The following is a 22,194-nucleotide window of genomic DNA, read 5'->3' as shown; positions in this document are numbered from 1 at the left end:
AACTTATGCTAGATCTATCAGAAAACTGGAAGCAGTGTACTGAATATAAAATTCAAAATGCTATTTTTGTAGAGGTTATCAGGGACTTGCTATTGTAACAGGCAACTAGAACAGAAACAAGTTTCTGTAGTTTTTTCAGAGCACATTCACTGAATATAATAATCTACCTTTGCAACAGATGTGATAAATATAAACTCAATATAGCTCAGTGACCCTACTTTTACTGTTTCCATAAAATGTGATTAAAAGCTCCATGATATATTAGAAAAACAGTCTCTCTTCAGTGTTTGAACAAAAAATGGAATAATATGACAATATTACCAGTAAAATCATCCAGACTAGATTATATAAAATAAATCTCTTAAAGGAACTAATATTTCAGACAAGATAGAGTTGTTCCTGTAATTTATTTTAAAGATTAAATATAGGATTCTTAAGTGACTTTTATAGATAAAAGTAAAGGAAAATATATATGACATTTCATTTCTAGTGCTATAGACAAGATGTAGATAAATATTCTCTAGAAGAGAATTATGCAATGTTACAAAAATAGCTTTTATTAAAAATAGCCTGTCTGCTTAACAAAGAATTATAGGTCTACTACTAGTTCTAATACCAGTAAGAATTTACAGTAGGAAGAAGAAACCTGAGTTTACGACAGTAAGCAAAATTGCCAGATAATTTAAATACAATATAATAAACTAAACTCTGAGAAACCGTGGTGATCTTAAAAAAAAAATTTAAAAAAAAAAAAAAAATTAGAAGATTTATTCAAGAACAGTTTGGAGGAGTCAAGAGAATGAGTAGGCAAGGCATAAAATACTCAAGGCTCAAGCTGAATTTCAATAATAGGAAAAAGACCAAAATTCTAGTGGCTGAACACATAAATTAGGCACACCTTGGATGACTAACCAAAGGAGGTGGATGAATACAAACTCAATATAAGAATTTTCAGTTTAAGGTTTTGCTAGTATTTTATTCTAACAGTAGATATAAAAGATTTTCAAGGAAAGAACTAGAATTGTGTAATAGGCAGTATGAATTTTACCATGGAATCCATTAGATTGAACAAAATTCATTTGACTAAGTGAAATTATGCACAGATTAGAAAGATTTCCTTTTGTATATATTGTTATACATTGTCATTTTAATTTGGCAATTTGTTATTTTTTATTAGCTTTCCTGCTAATCATTTGGTTTGATCATGTTCAGTTTTGTGGGGAACTATTAAATCTCAGAGGTCTTCCACATGACATACAATATTTTTACTATAATTAAATCCTATTTTTAAATAATTATCTCTCAAATTCCACATGAGGAAAAATACAGTGGACAATTATGATGTAAATTTTAAATATGAAAATTACTAAACTACTAAAGGATTATTAATATTTCCTACAGCATTTTCTGAGGGCCCATTTCACTCACCTGAATAGCAGTACTTGGACAACCAGCACACTGAGATGCTCTAAATTTTCAATTGAAACTTTAAAACCTATTTGTCTTCACAGTTCACTTGACTTAGATTTGCTTTTTTTCTCACAGAAGAGGCGTCTAGATTTCTCAGATTCATTTTAAAGGGTATTTAAGCTTAAAATTAAACTATGTTTTGATTTAGAAGGAAGAGGTTATGTTTCTGAACATTTTGAAAGATAACAAACTTTAGGGAACTAGAAAAAGGAAAAATAAACCAAGGAATTAGATTTTTTTTGCTGGTTTGTTGTGGGTTTTCTGGGTTTTTTGTTATTCTTACCCATTGGATTTACCTCTAGCTGTTCCAGGTTTCCCCAGGATTAAACAAACATGGAGTTTTGTCTGTTCAATATCACTCCAACCTCATAGTACTTGAACCTCCTTGACGCTAGGGCAGCTAAAGCTCTTGTACCTTCTCGGTTCCTCAAATACAGAATTCTTACTGTGTCTAAAATGATCTTTCAGATCTGTTTTGCACACACTTATGCAGCTCCAGTAACAGAGAGAACTACTGATGTCCTCATTCTTTATTCTTTGCTTTTGTGTTCCAAACTGTTGATTTAACAAATAGAACTTTTGTCATCCCTGTGGCCTTCTCAAGATTTACCCTTCCAGTGTGTCCAGCAATTACTACTTTGCTTTCAACTTTAATGACCATAAGATTTGATGTCTGTGTGTTTGTCTTTCCAAAATCATAGCTTCTGGTTTACTTTGACAGTATTTTAGAGACTATAAATGATGCGTTAGAAAGAAATTTCTGTATTGAGAGCAATTTTTCCCATTCTCCTTTGCACTGTCTAATAATTTTAGAAAGTCATGCCATCAGGTTTATGCACTTAAAATATATCAGAGAGTTATTTCTACCTTTATGTATTTGCCAGTTAAGTGATATTTATTGACTAGAAATGTAAAAGTGTAAGCTCTTTAAAAAAAAAAGAAAAACTATTTCAGATCTCCTGAATTAATGATAAAACATTTTAAAAGTGACTAAATATGTTTATCAACTTTGTTTATTCCAATTTTCAACCTACAAAACAAACCTAAATGTCAAATTAAAACCTTATGAATTTCAGAAACTGAGGCAGGAACCAGAATAACTAGGTGAAAGAGCTAAAACTTGACTGAGCACTATTTATTTCTTGCTTCTCTGTTGTCTTTTTTTTAAGCTTTCAGTAGAAAACCAGATACTAGTACAAGAAAATATTAAGTTACCCTAAAGGAAGCATCAGATCTCTTTTTTAATGAAGAACTCATTAAAAGGACAGAGGGAGCCCAGACCATCACATCTATCCAAGAAGGTGCAGGACAAACAGCTCACATTGTTACAGAAGCAATACCAAAGCAACATTCATTCTGCTGACCATCTCAGGTGAGGAAGCTCTAAAACCAGACTTGTTTCCAGAGGGCATAGCATCACCAGTTTTAAAAATTCCCTTGAATGAAAAATTTATCCTTTATATGCTAACGGATTCAGTAAAAAGATCAACTCAGTTAATAAAAGTAAGAATAAAAATGGAAAACCAGAGGGCAGAGGTATCATAAGTGACTTTATGAATAGAAAGAGTAAAAATAACTGTCAAAGAAAGTGCTACCCATTCTCATTATAAAACACATCTCTCAGATACTCTGGCTTGAGGAAAGGTATGTGATGGAAGAAAAGAAGATTAATTTTTGCCACCTGACTGATCATGTCTGACAGACTAGTTTGTCAACACAACACGTGAAATAGTAAACATTTTAAGTCTCATAAACAACATATAAATGACTGCTGCAATCTTTCACTCTGAGGGAGCATGGAGTTTAATTTCTTCCTGTGCCCATATTCCTATTTGCATTCACTATCCACATTCAAGTTTACTTATACAATACATGTTGTTATGACAAATAAATCAGTCCACTTAGCCTTGGGCAGCCTTTCAAGTGTAAGTATATTGAAGTACACTTTAATGGGGATCATAACATATAATATGTCATGGATCTCAGCAGTTGTCCTATTCCAAGGATTGTTGAAAGAATTCATCTCATGGTAGTGATGCTTTCATTATTTCTCTGGGATGTAGAATATCAAAGCCTCCAATCACCCTCCAGTGGCATGATGGCATTCACTTGCCTTCAGGTATTGGCTGGTATCACCAGTCTCTCACTGCAGTTTTTCAGCTGTCCATTAAAAATGAAGAAAGGAGGCAGTGTGAGGTATCATCACACTTGTATCAGTTGCAGATTGAGTTTCTCTGAGCTACTAAATATCTAACTTTTATATTTATACAATAGAATATTTCCCAAACAAGATTGAGAGTGCTTCTTGTACAAATAATATGCTGCTTAAATATAGTTGACTTGATCCTACTTGCATCCTGAATATGCCTTTCCCATATACTGAATGGGGAGCTAATGGTTATGCACTCCAAATTATTGGAGTGCCACCCTTTGTCATTTGGACCACAAACATCTAATCTGAACCTGAGTGATCTTTCTTTACTTGAGTACTGTGGAACAGTCCCTTCTGGAAGAAAAAAAGTTTTCATTTATCATTCTGGAATTTTATCACAAAAACTGGATACTCAAAAAACACTTGACAAGCCTTAAAGAGAACATGGTGCAAAAGTTCAATACTTTTTATTAGCATTGCTGTGGGAATGAATGTTTAAAAGTTTATTAAAATGTTTTAAAACTCTTCATTTTTGCAGATGACGAGAGAAAAATTCTATGAGAGCTAATATAGAAGAAAACTATTTAGTAATGTGCTTATTCCATGTACCCATCTTTCCCCCTGTCCCTGGACTGCCGTTACATGAGATAATAGAGATGGAAGAGTGACATGGGGCAGAGTTATGGCTCAGTCTTCTAAGCATGATCACTAACAGGATCAGGTGGGAGCAAAGGCACTCAGCACTGCAGGATAAAGACTTTTGAAAGATGAGATATTCAAAAGAAAGGTTGGACACAGGTTATCTGGCATCCTTCCAGTGTCATCAGTAGAGCTGTGATGACTGAATGAAAATTTGACCCAGACATCTAGCTAACTTTCCATTTCATTAACTCAAAACCAGATCTGTGCATGACCCCATGCTGTGGGTAGGCTGCAGAGAGCATTCCAGGGATCTCACTGAATATCTATTGCTTTTGCTCCCAGGAATCTGGTGTCCTCATTTGTCACTGACTACCCCTACTTACCTCCCTTCACCTGGTTCATCACTGGTGGGTGATGCTGATCACAGAAGAGGATGAGTATCTTTCCTTTCATCACCACCAACAGCATGAGGAAACTGAAACATGAACATTATTTATTATCTCAGATCCTTTGAAACCAGAAATCAGATGAAAAATGCAATAAAAGAAAAGTTAGTTGCTATCTGACTCAAGAAAAATGACTAAAGCTCTCTTTTCCTTCTGTTCCTAACAGAGGATAAATAAAAGCCTTTGAAAGTGAATTGTATATTAAAATCTCAACATCTATAAGCACTATGCTATAGTGCTATATATACTAAAAACCGTAATTCTTGTTTTTGAGCAGAACCAATATTTATGATTTTATACCTCAAAGATTCTCAAAATCTCAATTCTCAAAAATATTTTGACAAAGATTTTATTACCAAGACATTTCCTGCAAGGGAAGAGTTGTAGAATTCTCTTGGACAAGTAACTCCTGCTTAATTATAATTAATTATTGTATTAAAGTAGAGCAGATATGCGAAAGCACCTCAATGCTCCATTGTATTGGGCAGTCAATTCACACATACACAAAGCAAGAAACACCCTTGTCAGATCAGATTCTGATCTGAACACAGAGGAACAGCTGGTTAGATAAGAGGAACATGTACAAAGTCACGAAACAAATAGGCACTGGACCAGCAACCTGAATCCCTAAAAGAATTCCTCTCCCATGCTGCTTGATTATATGTATGAGAAAAATTTTAAGGACCCTTTTCTAGGCATAAAGTATTTTCACTACAAAAGACCACCAAATGTTGGTCCAATAGCAGAAACAAAGGATGTGAACAAAAATATGAAAGAGTTGTTATCTTTTTCTTAACCTGCATTGGAGCATGCAATTTACAAATTTAGAGGACAGTAAATGAGGTTGTAATGAGCAAGCTAGTCACTAAACTTTCATACTGTGTCTTGTTAAATGGATGTATTAGATCCATGGTTTTCAATGAAGGTTATACAGGAAATTTTGAACTGTTGTATTGCAAAATCAGACCCATGACAGGAGAGTGAGAAGAAAAAATTGTGTTCTATTAAGAGAAACCAAAATGTTGAGTGGATGTAATTTTCAAGGAAAAAATCATATATAGTTTGAAGTTCTTGGATGAAGGATTTTTTTTTAAAGAAATGAAGTAATCATGCTATCAAAAATGTAGCACATTTCTTGTTCATAGAACCAGAGACATTTATTATTTTCTTTAACATTACATCCATGTAAACTCCAGGAGGACCTTCAATCTCTAGAGAAAAGGAGTCTGTTTTATCAGGTGGGAAATAATAAATGTCATCACAAAAAAACACAGCAACACAATTATATTTAACAGTCTGCTGACACTCACTCACAGAAACAGTGACAGAGGTTTTTATTTTGGAATGACCTACGGGTTCATTTTAGAAAGCACCTTTCCAAAAAGCCAGTGTTTTAGCTCATCAATTTGTAGTAGCAGTAGTAGGAATAATGAAGTTCTTGTTCCTTGTAATAGAAATACATCGAATCCATGTTCAATGAGGCACGGACACTGTACGTTTCCCCTTGGAGAATAGCAATTGAAGCAGTGAAGTGAAAACTTCTACTCGTTACTTTTTCACACAAAGAGCAGTTTTTGTGCGTATTTACAGCAGAGCTTGTGGGTCCAAGATGAGTGTTAATAATGCCTCTTTCTGCTTAGTGATTCTTAACTGGAAATGGTAAGAAACAAATTATCTGCTCTGGTAAGAGCCAGAGAGAGGGGAAATAATGAAAAATACCACAACCAATAATATTTAGTTTGGAAAGAGAAATAAGAAGTCTGTTTCAGAAGTATTCAAAAGTGAAGAATTATAGTAAAAATTAGAATTATTTTGTATTTTTCTTCCTTTTTGGTCTAATTGTTTGGTTGGTTGATTGGTTGTTTTTTGTGGGGGAGAGTTCATTGTTGGTTTGTTTGGGTTTGTTGGGGTTTTTTCTTTGGTTTAAGGATGCTATGCTAAGTGTGGTTTTGTGGGAAAACAGAGAACTGAAGATACATTTGCCACATTTCAAAAAGATGCATTTTCAATTGCTTTATAAATATCTAGATGTCTCAGAGTAGGGCCAGCTACAGGATGGACAGCAGGAACCCACATGTCTAAAAGCATTGCTAAATTCTATAAAGTTCAAAGGAAACTGAAATGTACAAAATATGTAGCCCTTACATGAACTTCTCAGAGAACCTTTATGTTATTATAAAGTGAGCCTATAAGTAAGCTGGCAAGCGGCTTTTTATGAGGGCAAGTGATGATAGGACTAAGTGGAATGGCTTCAAATGGACAAAGATCAGGTCTAGATTAGGTATTAGGAAGAAACTCTTAACTTTCAGATTGGTGAGGCACTTCAAAGGCTGCCCAGAGAAGCTGTGGCTGCCCATCCCTGACAGTGTTCAGGATGAATGGAGCTCTGATCAACCTGGTCTAGTGTAAGGTGTTCCTGCCACAGAAGAGGGTTTGGAACTAGGTTTTGTATAAGGTCCCTTATAACTTAAGCCATTCTATGATTCTGTCCTTATGTTCCAGAGCTTAATATCTGTTTTTTCAGACTACAGGTTTTGTCAGCAGCTTAATAGATTATTCATCATCAACTTTATATTCATATTATAGTTTCTATTGATTGCAGAAGTTTTTGTCTCTTCCTCCTTCCTTCTGCATAATTTTGAGAAAGTTTTTTTTCCAAAAAAAGTAAGAGATATAGAATTCTACCTAATAATTTCATTAATTATATGTGTGCATATATATTTTCTTAGATTTCTAATGATATTTTGCCTTTAAAGGCATTATATAATTTTCTAAGAAAAGGTATAATGAAAACTATTTCTGGAAAAAGTTTTAGTTAAACTGTTCAAGGTTCCTAATTTGAACATGCTTTTTTAAAACTTCAAACTCTAAATAAGCGTATTTTTTTAAAAAAAAAATGAAGAATGAGACAAGTGTTAGACTGGGAATAGTTTCTGAACAAAGCACGAGAATGGAAAAAGATCAGAATTCTTCTCCTCTTTGTTTTCCTTCAAGAAAAAAGGTAAGCAAGCAAATGCTGCAGCATTTCTCAACTGAGACCCTAAAATTGATGGGTTTAAAAGCCCCTGAGAACCATTTATCTGTCTGAAAAAAGAATATCAAAATACCAGCTTCAGAGCTGTTGTGAAGTTCAAAGTCTTCTAAGGCCTTTTATTGAAAGATATAAAGTATTATTATTCACTGACCGATTTGCAAACATATGCTGTTGCTTTAAACTATTTTTATTTTAAGTGACTGGAGCAAGTAAGCATATGTCTACTAAAATTAATGTTTCTCATATGACCCTCTTCTTTCTTTGTCAGACAGCTCTGCAGCATATCATGAAGCAAAACCTATTAAGACACAATGCCACTATGTCTGACAAATGGAAAGAACATGTTTTCCAAAGTTCACTGTTCTTCTACATTCTAAAATTGAACCAAAACTACTTATCTCACTTAAAATCTGAAAGAAGACATTACAAAATACCCTTTAAAAAGCCAGATTCATTTATATTTTTACTACTCTAGAGTAGGGGCATATTGATATCTACTGATTACATTCCACCTATTGATATATTCTATCCACACGTCTGTGTTTACTAGCATATGTTCTGATTGTGCTGGATTATTTTATTCCTTTACCCTTCTGTTACCTGAAGAGTAAGAGAATAGTTCTGTTTTGCTTACATGGTACAGAGACGCTGTGAAAACCGGGTCATTTGCCATAAACCACTGAAAAACACTAAAATTGAAATTGGTTCTGTGATCAGGGAGCCATTGTGCTCAGAGCACAAAACAAGCTACAGAACCTGCCTTGGGGAATTTAGAGAATTTATCCTTGAGGTAAGTTTGACAGAGATGAGTCCCCAGAGACTCATCTTCTAGCTGCAGGCTAATATCAGACAGACATTTCTTGTATTCCTGCTCCATTTCAATAGAAAACTTGTTTTCCTACTGGATTTCATTGCACTGTCACCCTGAAGACCTCCTGCACTTTTTCTCCTGCACAGCAACTGCAGCTGTTGCCATCTCCTTCTCACCTTCCAGCACCTACCCAACACCACCAGTCCATCACCCAGAGGAGTCTACTTGGTTCCCCTTAAGAGTATGGATCACTAAGCAAGTTTATTTTCTTCATCAAAAGAAATTTACTGATTTTTTTTAAGTCTTACTTACTTCCATACATGCTATTTGACAGAAGAGCAAATTTAATTTAAAAGATCAAAGGTCAAGTCAATCTACAAATGCTTTACACTGTTCACTTCTAATATTGTGTACATGTATTCCCAGACCTCAGGCTAATAGATATTATAGGAAAAGTAAACCAGGATTTTTTAAAAAAGCATACTTCTTTTGATATTCTATGTTATAAACTGCATCGTTTCGGAAATTAACTGTACAGTAGTGGAAAATTTTTCACACTTCTTCCTATGTATCTCCTTTTCCTTCTCCATTTTTTGATTTATAATACCTGATTTTTTTTTTTTTTTGAAAGACCCTCATGTTAGAGAATGTAAAATCTGACGATGTTTCCTGGATATACCAGTTTTATCTTCTTACCTCACCTTTCTGAATAGATTATTTTCTTTGCAATATTTTGGGCTCAGGAGAAATATAAAAAAATATATGTAATGCAATATTTTTCATCATATTTTTAATAATATTGATTTTATTATTTAGTTGGTTGAAAAAGAGGAACTTCCTTGGTTAGTTACGTTTCCCTGCAGAGATGTTACTTAAACTTTTGGACTCACAAAATATTATGTGAAAACTTTTTACCTCATGTTAGCTTTGATTTTCCTTCAGCAGTATGGAATTCCTGTTTTAAAAATGACTGTAGACATTCCTTTAATCCAGCTAAGAACTTTCTGGAGAAGGTTTCCTACACCTAGGTAAGTTACCAGGCGATTCCCTTGTGACATGAATTTAGAGATATCAAACAGGGAATGTGTGAGATAGCAGAAATAATTGTTTTCTGATCCTGAAGAGGTTCCAAATGCGATGAGACTGAGAAGGAAGAAAAGCCATATGAGTACCTTGTTTTTCAAAGCATTTAATGATTAAACAACTGTCATGTGAAAAGGGGAGTTTTCTTCAACCCTTAGTGTGAAGAGATTTATTTGACCCTTAGTGTTTAATTTGTCTGTCAGCACCCCAGGAAAGCTGAGACCCTTGTGCCCAGCCAGTCTGCCAGTGTCCCGTTATGGGGACCCTTCACTGAGCAGTCCTGCTGGATGGGAGGGCAGGACTGCCTTGTTTGGGGACACACACCAGCAGCAAAAGGGAAACCCCTCAGTTGCTCTTCCACTGTATTTGAATATGCTACTGCCAATGGCTGCCAGTGCCCATGAAGGACTCACACCAACATTCTTTATGAATATAAAATTGTGACAGATTTAGTTTTGATAGGTGCTGGTGATAGTATCTGACTTCAAAAATGTATTTAAACAATACACAGACAAGCTCTAATCCCTGATAAAAATATTCAGTGTGCATAGAGCGTGGTTCTTACACAATAGGTGTCCGTACAGGGGAGAGGACAGGTTCAGCGCATTGACTGAACCCAGCAGTTAAAATGGAGACTTCCCTAACATTCCCTCGTTCTCAGCTAGATTTTACACTCCTTATGTTTAGTTGGAGTGTGAGTGACTCTAGTCATAAATGACTTTGTTACTGATTGGTGTAAATTTTTCTTGCTTTGTTTTCAAAGGTACAGAGCACATAGCACATGCCCAGTGAAGGAGTGGTTGTAACATGGAGATGAGTAACTTTGGGATGGAGGTGTGTGTTAATATTACAGCTGGGTTACAATGAACCAAGTTCATCTGAGGAGAGAGATTTCGCCACAGCTGTTGGCTCAGCAGCAGGACATCTCCTCCCCTCTCTGCCCTGGCTGACAGGTGTTGTGTGGTTTATCAGCTGTAAAGTACCATCAGGTTCCTTTCCCTTCAAGGACTTCAACAGAGCCTGGCCACGGTGTCTCCACTCTGCTCCACCCTCTGTTCCATCCCCTTAGCAGGTGTGTGTGTAAGGGAACCACTGTGGAATAGGTTTTGAACATGCCAACTGCATTACAGACAGGGAAAGGCAACTGTATTTTACCCTAAAATTCCTGTAGCTTTATAAATTCTTAGGATGTAAATATAATTCCTTGGTTTCATCTGATTTTTTTTTCCAGTCATCTTTCCACAACAACATTAATTAAAACAACACTTTTTCATCTTTTCCTTTCTACAAGAAGCAACATAGATTCCCACTGATAGGTCTTGCAGATCAAAGCTTGTATGGCAGGAACAGGAATGCCTGTTCCAAGCTCTGTCTTCCTTCTCAGATTTTAAAATAACAGGATTCACATCTTCATGGCCAGGTCACTATTAGAAGATTACTAAAGACTACACCAGATAACTGAAGTTTTATATCTCACACTGTGGGGCCAGATTTACAGAGCCCTCTAAGTTTCATGATATAATTTTAAAACACTCACCCCCAAAAAAATTTTTTATTTTTTTAAACTTTATACATACATACAGCAAACATTTTCAAAATTCTTTCTTCTGGAAGTGTTTATGACTTAAGATTCTTTATCAGAGAGGTATTAAAGAAACATAAAGCTTATTCAGGTGTGGTACTTTAACATTGCCTTCAACAACAGTTGACTTTTCAATTTGCTCTACTATAGTTCAGGGCTCATTAACATTTATATTATAAGCCTTGATTAATCTGGCTAAGGATATCTGTTACCAGCCACACATTTCAAAACAAATGTTTTCAGCCTTGAATATATTTTAATTCATTATTACAAAATTTTTAATGGTTGACTGGTTGAAAAAGTATGTTATTCAAGAATAAGATACAGTGGTTCAGATTCAATGAAATATATAAAAATTTGTTCCTAATATAAAAGCTTCTTTTTTTCATGATTTCTAACTAAAAAAAAAAAAATTGGTTAAAGAATACTTTTAGGAAAACATTCAGTGTTTTTTTCAATTTATAAGAACACAAAAAAGGCCAGAATACAGTTTTATGTGCTGCAGGGTCCTGCCTCCAACAAAGGACAAGAAAAGATGTTATGTGGAACTCTGTAGTCTCCATTTCACCCTGATGGAAACCATTGCAAGCACTCAGGATCAGAGATACTTAGGTAATTTCCTTGTGAAAAAACATACTTTAAAAATCCTCATAAATCTACATCACTGATTTGTAGAGCTTGGCAAAAGTGTGAATTTATAAAGACAAAATCATGCTTGACCAACTCGAAAGCTTTCTATTATGAGGTGAATAGATTGGTGCATGAGGGGAGAGCAGTGGTTGTTGATTACCTTCAGTTTGGTGAAGGCTTTGACACTGCCTCCAGTCATTTGCTACTGTCTCTATTAACAACCATCATAAATAAAGTATGGCTTACATAAGGGGACAGTGCAGTACATTGAAAACTTGATGAAAAACAGGTCCAGAAATTTGTGATCACTGGTACAAAGTGCAGCTGGGGGCAAGCCACAGTGTACCAAGGGGTCGGTACTGGATCCAGTATAGTTCAGTGTCTTCATTAATAACCCGTGCTAGGGAACACAATACACCCTCAGCATGTTTGCAAACTACACAAAAGTAGAAGCACCAGATGGTTGTGCTGCTTTTCAGAGTGACATGGATAGTCTGGAGAGCTGGGAAGAGACAGCTCTCATGACATTCAAAAAGAGTAAGTTAGAAGTCCTGCACCTGGGGAGAGATAAGCCTATGTTGCTATGCATGCTGGGGCTTGACCACCAGGAAAGCAGATGAATGGAAGACCTTGGGATCCTGGTGGACAACAGGCCATAAATGGCAAGAAAGGCCAATAGCCTTCTGGGCTGCATTAGGCACAGCATTGCCAGCAGGTCAGGGGAGGGGATCAGTCCCCTGAGCCCTAGTGTGGGTGTATCTGGTATGTCCCCAGCACAGCAAGTGTTATGCACTTACTATGGCAACCCCAGCACAAGGCCACAAAGCTAATGAAGGGACTGCAGCATCTCTCACATGAGCAAAGGCTGAGGGAACTGGGGATGTCCAGCTTCATAACAAAAAGGGTCAGGGGAGTTTTGTATAACTACTTGATGGTAGGGAAGGAAATCAGAAAAGAAAAGGAAATCACTCTTCTCATTTGTACCTACTGGCAGGACATGAAACAACAGGAACAAATTGAAACACATTTATGAAAATACATGTTCTGTCTGAGGAGAAGAAAGGGTATTTTTTTTATTCTGAGGATAGTCAAACACTGAAAAAAGTACAAACAGTCTTAGGTTCTCTGTTTGGTTCATACATCTGTAACTGCTGATATGTTTGAAGATTGCTGAAAGGAAGGTGTTGGTTAAGATGCACCAATAGCCAATATCCTCATGACCAGGAGACAAGTTTGTCAGAATATGAGAGACCTAGGTCAGGTTTATGTAGCAAAGATTTGATTATCAGCATCTCAAATAGTATATGAAGAATCCCATCATCAAATGCATTTTTTGTGTGTTTGTGGTAAGCTTGCCTACAGTGTATGTCCAGATGGAGCAGAAATCCCAATTTTGAGATATCTCTTCATGATATAAAGGATAGTTAAAGAAGATTTCTTTTATGCCCCAAGGAAACTTTGTATAGTTTGTGGGACTGGATGGGGAAAGCAGCTGCCTAGGGAAGTTAGCTTCATGGGTCTTTAAAAACAGAATGGCTTCATAGATGTCGTATTATGGATGATGTCTAAGCATCTAGGTATCTAACAAGGCAGACACAGACTAAGAATCTGGGTCTAAATTCAATGAAGTATTATGACCTACCAAGATTTAGAGGTCATAATTCTTAAAAGTGTCAGAATTTGCCAAAATGAGTTTTACTATTTCATTTTCTTTAATATAAAGCAATTTCAGGTATTTACAAAGACAACTGGCCTTTGGAGTGATTTCAGTTATTAGCCCTTAGAGTGCATTAAAGCTACATTTTAGACGGAGATTTTCTACTGTTTTTTTTAAAGTTTTGCGTCTCATCATGCCATCTCTTGAATATTTCAGTGCTTAAAATTTAAAACTCCCAACACAGTTCCTTGCTGGTGTTTCCAAGTCAGCAAATTAGCAACACAACACATGTTATATAGGGAATAGCTCAGCAACAGAATCAAAGCCCCTCAACATTCTCCTTATTTTAGATTCATTCTGGCTTACTCTGCCGGATGCAAACCAAATGACACATCATAAACCTCAGAGACTCTTTTGTAGTTTCTGCTCAGACTGGAGAATTCCATCTGCTCTATTAAGGATCATTAACAACCAGGAAACTATTCCAGACAGTTTTCGTAAAACCTAAAAGACAAAATTATTATATTATTATAATTAGTTGTTTTTTTCTCATCCAGCCTGAATAGCTTTAATCAGCAACTGGCAGGGGAAAACTCCATGGGACCCAAAGGTCTCATTAAATTACATTGGGAGGATTCTGCACGCTCAACTCATGGTGAAAGGTAAATGCTGCCATAACAGTGAACTGTCTTTGGGACCAGAGTATAAATTGTTTCACACTGCATTTTAAAGAAAAAAAGCTTATCCTATGAGGGAAAAAATAAAAAGGAGAGTGTGCAAATTATGTCTGAGAAAGTAGTAAACATACCTACAGAGAATCCAGAATCACACAATGCAATAAACATTTACATCTCTAGGACCTGAATATAAAAAGATTGTATTTACCTGTTCTGAAGAATGTCTCCACTTCCTCTCAAGTGATATTCTCAAATGAACTCCACACTTCCTTCAAATTTTACACACTTAGCTCTTCATACAGAAGGCACATGTACTTTTTCAAACTTAATATACGTCATATTTTACATGTGTAATATTATTGCCTGAATATTATTACCTGAATACGGTGTTTTCAATACTTTATCATCACAAAGCTAGAGAGTTAATCTTTCCAAATCTAACACAGCATTTATGCCTCCTTCTATCATAGAGGACTTCAGCATATGGAAGCTACTCTAACATATATATTAAGCAACTCAGTCTCAATGAAAATGAGTTGCATGGCCAAGATCCTCCTTTGTAATACCAGTAGGCAATTAAGTCTCTGAATATGCAAAATTATTCAAGAGGAAGCAAGGATAGAGAATATTATATTGTTTATGCACACCAAATATAACAAATTGTTTATGTTAGACAAGTTATTAATTTATAATTTTATTTCTTTACCAAGCAAGCATACAATTAACTCCATACTACCTTGTCAATAGCAGATATCTCAATATTTTAAAAAATTTGAATCAATAGTATTTCAGACTAAAAGGGGCAGATAATTAGTTTATTAGTGTGACCAGTTCAATAACAGTCAACTAGTAAAACGTGATTTCAATATGACTTTCTTATTATTTATTAATTTTTTAAAAGGTTGTGATTCAGTAAGTCTCAGCATGTTTTATCACTGAAGTAGTTATATACAAATCTGTGTAATAATACATTTGATAAAAGTTAACTTACCTTCTTCATTTGCAAGAACTGCCAAGAATGACTTGTGAAGGGATCATGAACATATTACAATGCTTAATATTTCATATTTCTCTTTTGGTTGTATTGAGAGATGCTGATTTATTTTTCTTTTTCAATCATAATGTGTTCATAGGAAAGATTTTTAGAGATAAAACCTTCAGGTTTCTAGGAAAAGTGTAATAACAAACACTTGTTTTTGTGTATGTGCTATGAATGTGCTTCATGTGCGTGAATATGTGTATGTTTGTGAATGTGCTTTTGCTTTAGCTAATATGAATACTAAATAATCCATAATACTTCTGGATTTTTTTCTTGTTGTTTATAGTTACCTAAGCATCTTTATCTAAACAAAACCCAAACACAAGCAATACTTAAAATGCTATTAGATTGTCCTAGTGTTCTCTAATAGTAGCACATGCAATCCCTTGTTTCCATCTCTGTATCTGAAGACAGGTTTTTCACATATGCTCTCTGTTATTATGAAATATAAACAATGAAATAAGACATCTGGCTTATAGGAAAGCTAAAATTTCTTTACTTAATAAGCTTTACTATAGGAGTTTCAGAATTCTAAATTTCAAAATTCACAAGTTTCAGAAGAATCCAATAAATGAAATTGCCCAATAATTAATTTAGACTTAAATTTCCCATTTTCTTATGCAAATTTCACAGAAATTGAGACTACCTCCAAATTTAGTCTTGTTTATAATGAAATTAATGCCAGACTTACATGATAAACTATGACTATAAATAGTGGGAAGCTAGTAAGAGTCTAAAATACGATGTACTTAAACCCTTAGGACAGACAGCTAAAAATAAAGTAGGAATATGGAAGTTCTTCATATAAGATTTAGAAACAAGATATTCAAGGAGAGCTGTAGCAGACATAAAATGACTGAAGTTCACATAATTAACTGTTAACTCACATTTTTACCATTTTCTCAATGGATTGATTCCATTCCCTCAAACAAGCTCATTTTGCTTAAGCAGACAAGGGGTTTTTGGAAAAAAGATCAAGACAGCCAAGAGCCTAGAAGACATGCTTGAAATTTGTCCATCTCTGCTTCCTGAGAGAAGGGATAACAACTGGTTGAGTTTTTCAGAGGTGATTATTTTTTATCAACTTACCTCCATTCCTTTGGTTAGCAAATCATATGCAGTCCACTTAAACCAGGCTTGATTGTCTTTGATTGTATCCATTATTCATGGGCATTCACTAAAACATTAGATGAGTGTTTTTCAGAGATGGCTCGTAGGCTTCTGGTATTTGGTGTTAGTCAGATGCATTCAGTCACGTGTGATAGTTTCTGCTCTAAAAATGGATAACTATTCTGTTATGAAAATCACACAATGTCACATTCCCAGAGTGTCCTGTTGATGACAGTTATGTGTACTAAAACAGATTTGAATTTCAGATGCACTATCCTTCCTAGCCCAGAGAATTGACTAAAGTTAAATTTAAAATGTATGTTGATGATTTTAGAAAGAAAAAAAGTACAATTTCTGAACAAGTGAGTAAATAATTTTGTTTTTAAAAAATCCATATAGAATTCGAAATCTCTCATTTGCCATTTTCCAGGCTTGTGGCTGATGTCAGCTTTCACTTTGCATTATCTTCCTATTAAAACCATTAGGGATGTCCTATAAGGACTTGTGTGTGTGTCTCTGCCTCATACATTTATTAAACTAAGATGATAGTAAGTATCAAAGTCACTCAAATGATTATTGTATGTTGCTGCCCGGAGGTATTCATTCTCAGCTAAGGTTCAGTAATTTTTCAAAGATCAAGAAATAATCCATCTAGCCACAAAACCAGACATAATTTCCAAACTGGAATTAGGACTGGTCAGAAAATGTTAATAATTATCTAAGAATGAATAATCTGATTTATTTCCAAAATAGCATATAAGAGGTGACCAGAACAGTGGCACAACCCTAGAAATAAATTAAGGCAACAGGTAAGACTTATTTAAGTTCAAAAGAAATCATTCATCATGGATTTATCACACAGATTTTTCTTTGTTCTTCTTCTTTTAATAAATATTTATTACTTTTGACTATACTTATTTTTAGTTTTTAGAATTGACTACTCTGGACTACATTTTTTTTAGTCTATCTTCTAATGTTAACATGTTATAACATGGTTCATATAGAGTGAGCCCTCTTAAAATATTACAAGACAGAAAAGTGCTTTGCATCCATAATATATTACATACCCACTGATTTCACTGGCATCTTCATTAGTTCCACTAATTAGCTTGTTTCTATGTGTATTGATTCTTTTAATTGACTTTAGCAGAATTCTACAAACTCATTTAGTGTCTTAATAGACTGTATATTTAATAGCTCAGTAATTTATTCAACCTGTTAGGCATTGCTCTTTGACATTATTGCCCATTATAACAAATTCTCCTTACTTGTAACAAACACTAAACAAATGGCAAAAGCATTCTGGCAGTCTGATCCAAATATTCAAGATTTATGTAAACAAGATTACCTTTTATAATCCTTGCTGGCACAGTATTTACACATTGGGTAGATTAATGGTTCTCACTTCTACATCTGGAGATCACTGAAGTTCCTTCACAACCAACTTTATTTCCCTTTGTCTCTGCCTAATTGAAGATAACTGCTCTATACAACTGTTCAAGGCATCAAGCTGTGAAAACTCCTCCAGACAAAAAAGGGGATGGTCCTTGTTTGTCCAGACTGGTGTGATATAGCTGAATGATGTGATTGGAAGATATGAACTAAACTCACAGATTTATGGAAGTACATTACAAAGTTGAAATGTACTGTCATAACAAAACACAAAACAAAGCAGTACTTTCTTGAATTTACTGCAACACGTAGCTGTCAGAGCATCTACCAGTGATGATATCTCGTTGGTAGAGATATAACAAGAAGACAAAGACCATTACAGAGGTGAATGAAAAGAATTTTAGAGACAAAATCTTTTGTTTAACCCTCCCAAGGTTCCATTCTTCAATACTAAGGATTAAACAAGTCAGGACAAAGCACATTTTCCCCAACACAAGCATGTTGTACTACCCTATTCCATCTAATATCAGTTCCTTATGTGCTCTCCCAAAGTTATCCACATCTAATCAAAGAAAAATTACTATACTTCTACTCATTAACACAGCAAAGCAGAAATATGAAATATCAACTTTTTTTCATTTGCCACAACCTAAAAGAATACACGTGAACTTTTGTCATAGTTGTCTTGAAAAATTATCTCTTTTTTGACCACTGCAACCTGATTACTGGGTTACAGTTTCATGATTGTTTAATGACTTGTAATTGCTACAAAATTAATCTCTGTGATCTCCCATGTAGGCCAAGTTCTGTTTATTATCATCAATATTAGAAGCTATGCCCTATTTTTTTAGTACTGCCTTGTCTCGTCACTCTAGTGTTATCCCCTGTTGGAAGGCCCTTTTTCATATTAAGGAACATGTAAATACAAGGAGTACTGTACTGCCTCACAACAGCTGTCCTTCTAGCACAATAGTCCTTCCCTGTCAGGGGCCATAGGGGGTATCACTTAGGGAGAACCCTGCCAGCATCTAACATCTATTCCTGTCTTATGCCTCCAACAATTATTTTTAGATTCCTCGTGGAACATTTTGATACCTGACCATTCTATGTTTCTGTATTGAAATATTTTGTTCACATATCAGCTTTTGAACTGAGCATCTTACTCTTCCTCCTCTCTCCCTTTTTTCCATATTCCTTCTTCTTCATGTTCTGAATCCTGTCATGGAGTTATTTTACTTTTAAGGGAGTTGGAGTTGCTAGGAAGTGCTTGGAGTCTTTTCTCCTGACCAATTATCGGTCATTGCTGGGAATTGACAGCAGTTTAGGCCATTGAAAAGTGGGATCAACTTGTGAACCCTACCTTAAAATGTAAAAGCAGAGCTTTCTGGGCTCTTTTTGTTTTCTGTCTGTGGAGGGTGGCGGAGCTCCAGGCCTCCCGTCCCTGCCCAGGCCATGCGGCCGGGCGGGGATGGGGCCGGGCCTGCCCCGTCTCCAGGCCGGGAGATGGGGGGGCCTGGGGAAGGTTTTCTCCGGGCCGGGCCGAGCTGGGCCGATCTCTGGCTCGGCTGCAGGTTTTGCTGTAACGAAATTCACTAGAAACTGCCCAGTGAAGAAAGAGGGAGGCCCTGGACTTGCAGCGGGTTGGAGCAGAGACTACACGCTCCAGAGCAGCCATGAGGAACCTTCCATCGCAGACGGCTCCAGCTCCTGTTCGGCAGAGATCACCGAACCATCTACAAAAGCCTGGGCAAGATGTTAACTCTTTCATTACCCAGATGAGACTTGCGGATTAATCTTTTTATCCAGAGAGAGAGAGAGAGAGATCAACATGAAAAGAGACTTTATAAACTACCAGTGACAGGAAAGAAAAGAAGCTTCAAGAAGAGAATTAAGAAGATGCTTTAATTAAGCTGAAATATCTCCCTGTTAAAACTATGGAGATAGACAATGAAGTCTTGAAAAGAACTCCTTTAATTCATGATATAGGATCTAGAGAGGAATAGTGTTCAAAGTGTAAATTTGAGTAAAGAGTAATTATAGTATAGTGAAGTACTGGGAGATTAAAAGCCTTGAGAGGCCATGAGAAAACTGTTGAGAGATTTGAAGCCCTGAGAGGCCATGAGAAAACTGTTTTCTGGTGAAGCTCACAGAAACAGATGAAGAAGACTTTTTTTTTGCCTTTGAATAACTTATCCTTAAAAATGCTATCTCTAGACGCATGGCCCATACATACTTCAGAGTGATGTGAAAATGGGAAGAGTGAACTCTAATAATAGCAGCTCTGAGCAGCTAACATTAGAGCAATAGAAAACTATAACAAAAATAGTTTTCTTGTGAGAAACTCCATAAATTAACAGGAAGAAACTTCTGTTTCTCTATAAAGATTGGTAAAAAGACTAGCAAGAATTAAGACTGTTTTAACCATCAGAGTTCCAGAGTTTTTGTCTCTGTTGTCATGTGAACAAGGGAATAGTGAGTAGATAAGAGATGGAAAGGTTTTTCTGGAAGTTTATTCTGGTGTTCTTATTATTGTGGTTTGTCAATAAACTTTCTTTTTTTTCCCTTTTAAGTTGTATGCCTGTTTTGCTCTTATTCTAATCCGTATCTCACAGCAAGACGTAAGTAATTTTCTTAGTTAGTAGTTTAAAACCACGACAAATCCTTTCCAATTTTTTCTAAATCTTTACAACTTTAGGCTTCAGAACAGCATGAAATAGTTGCAGCAACATAATCAAAAAAGGCATATCACTTACTTCATCCTGATGTTCTCCTGTTCTAAAGCTCCTAGCAACATACAGACATTCCGTGTTCAGCTAATAATCTATTACTACCTCTCAGATATCCCTTTGCAATGGAATGACATGACAACTTTCATTCATTGGTGGCCTCAAGTCTATTCTTCTGGAACATTCATCTATGGTATCCTGTATCTCTGTGGAATGCAGACTAGACTGGACTTGATATGCGAGGTGTACTGGTTTATAGAATATTTATATCTTACTTCTTTCTAAAGGCTTTAAAATTTATTTATATTCAGTAATTTTCTTCATCTTTGAGATTAAATTGGTTAAAAGCAATTGTCTTTTACAAGCTAAACTGTTGTGTTATTGTTCCAGAATCTGCTAATCCTGATTTCTGCTCTGCAGCACACTACCATGAGACAGCATAAAGTAATCTTGTCTTCAAGGAACAGACACCTTTGCATTTGTTCCATCAAATTTTCAGCTTCCTATAAAAGCCAGGTATTTCCTAGAATTCTGCCCAATTCAAAGAATGGATCTTTGCCTGATACCACTTTTACTTACTGGTAATCAGTACTTTTGTTAACAAAGGCTGAGGAGATGTATACTGTTTTCTTAAATAAGCTGCTTTAAAAATAGGACAAACAAATGTGATAAGATGGATGATGATAATTCAGAAACTCCAGATAAAATTAGTTATGGCTGGATATTTTATTATTTTATTTCTTAGTCTATTAAGATTCTTTTTGGTGATGACCATTACTGAAATCTCTTGTCACTTACAGCTTGTTATCTGCAAAACTCATTAGTGTTACTTAGGTGTTATATCTTCTCCCTGTTTTCCTCTTACCTGCTGTGTTGTTTTCACATGACCTATCCTCAAAACTACCTTCTGCACGATATTTCACTGCCTCCACCCATCTTCTATCATTTCCCAACTGCTGTTTTTCACTTTGCCAGAGGACCTTTCTGTGTTCCACACTCAGCACTAGTGACTTGTACTTGCCAGTTTTCTACACAGTTTCCCCTTTATTGCTGTTCCCATTACCAGGAAGGCAAGAGATCAGAATATGCTCAGAGAGGTTTAAAGTTCTGGAGCAAAAAAGATCCAGCATATTTTGCAAGGATTTAGGGTAGTAGCAGAAAAGCCTCTATTGGTATCTCCAGCTGCAGAAATTCTTCCCCTTACCATTGTCACCTAGAATTTTTCTGAAATAGCCTTGCTGGGTAAAATAAACAGGGCTGTTACTCTTCTTTCTTAACTTTTTTTTGTTTATTTGGTTTTTTGCTGTTTTTTTGTTGTTGCTGTGGGTGTGAGAAATACTGGAAAGTAAGCAGATATGAGAAAGGGATGGTCAACCTCCAGGTGCCATGGGGCACTCTTTCACAGTTCTCCAATGTCTCCCCCAGCTACAGATTGACAGAAGAGAGGATGGCAGAGGCAATGGCAGGATCAACTGCACTTGCTGGGTGGGTGAGACACATTATTGCACTTTTAGGAACAGCTGGGCATTCTCTGATATGACTTGAATTTTAGCTATGACACTAGAAATTCTTTTTTTCTGCTGTTAAATTGTGTTATCGAACACTTTACCATTGGTACTGTAAAGCTCACTGCATGCATAATATTCTGGTTTGTCCTAGAGAAGAAGGGGTAGGACTGGATCACTGGAAAGAGTATTCATAGTAAATTTGCACTTAGTATCCCATAAAAGACATGAATAGCAT

At 35.7% G+C, this 22,194-nt stretch overlaps 1 long non-coding RNA gene across 4 annotated transcripts; it reads right to left on the bottom strand.

The window, feature by feature from the left end:
* Window positions 1-388: 388 nt before the first annotated feature.
* Window positions 389-19,219, bottom strand: LOC111925918 (uncharacterized). Of its 4 annotated transcripts, none has more exons than XR_015282801.1 (7): window positions 19,086-19,211; window positions 17,682-17,799; window positions 16,313-16,400; window positions 13,874-14,011; window positions 9,471-9,698; window positions 4,648-4,739; window positions 389-3,630 (listed from the first exon to the last, which is right to left on the bottom strand). It is a non-coding gene; the product is annotated as an uncharacterized LOC111925918 (long non-coding RNA). The 4 variants fall into 4 exon arrangements; XR_015282802.1 differs by lacking the exon at window positions 17,682-17,799 and adding an exon at window positions 15,176-15,349 and having other exon boundaries at window positions 19,086-19,195; XR_015282799.1 differs by lacking the exon at window positions 17,682-17,799 and having other exon boundaries at window positions 19,086-19,219.
* Window positions 19,220-22,194: the final 2,975 nt, after the last annotated feature.

This window comes from Cyanistes caeruleus, chromosome 2, assembly GCF_971803275.1.
Source record: "Cyanistes caeruleus chromosome 2, bCyaCae1.hap1.1, whole genome shotgun sequence".
NCBI lineage: Eukaryota > Metazoa > Chordata > Aves > Passeriformes > Paridae > Cyanistes > Cyanistes caeruleus.
This window is presented reverse-complemented; position numbering and strand designations above follow the sequence as displayed.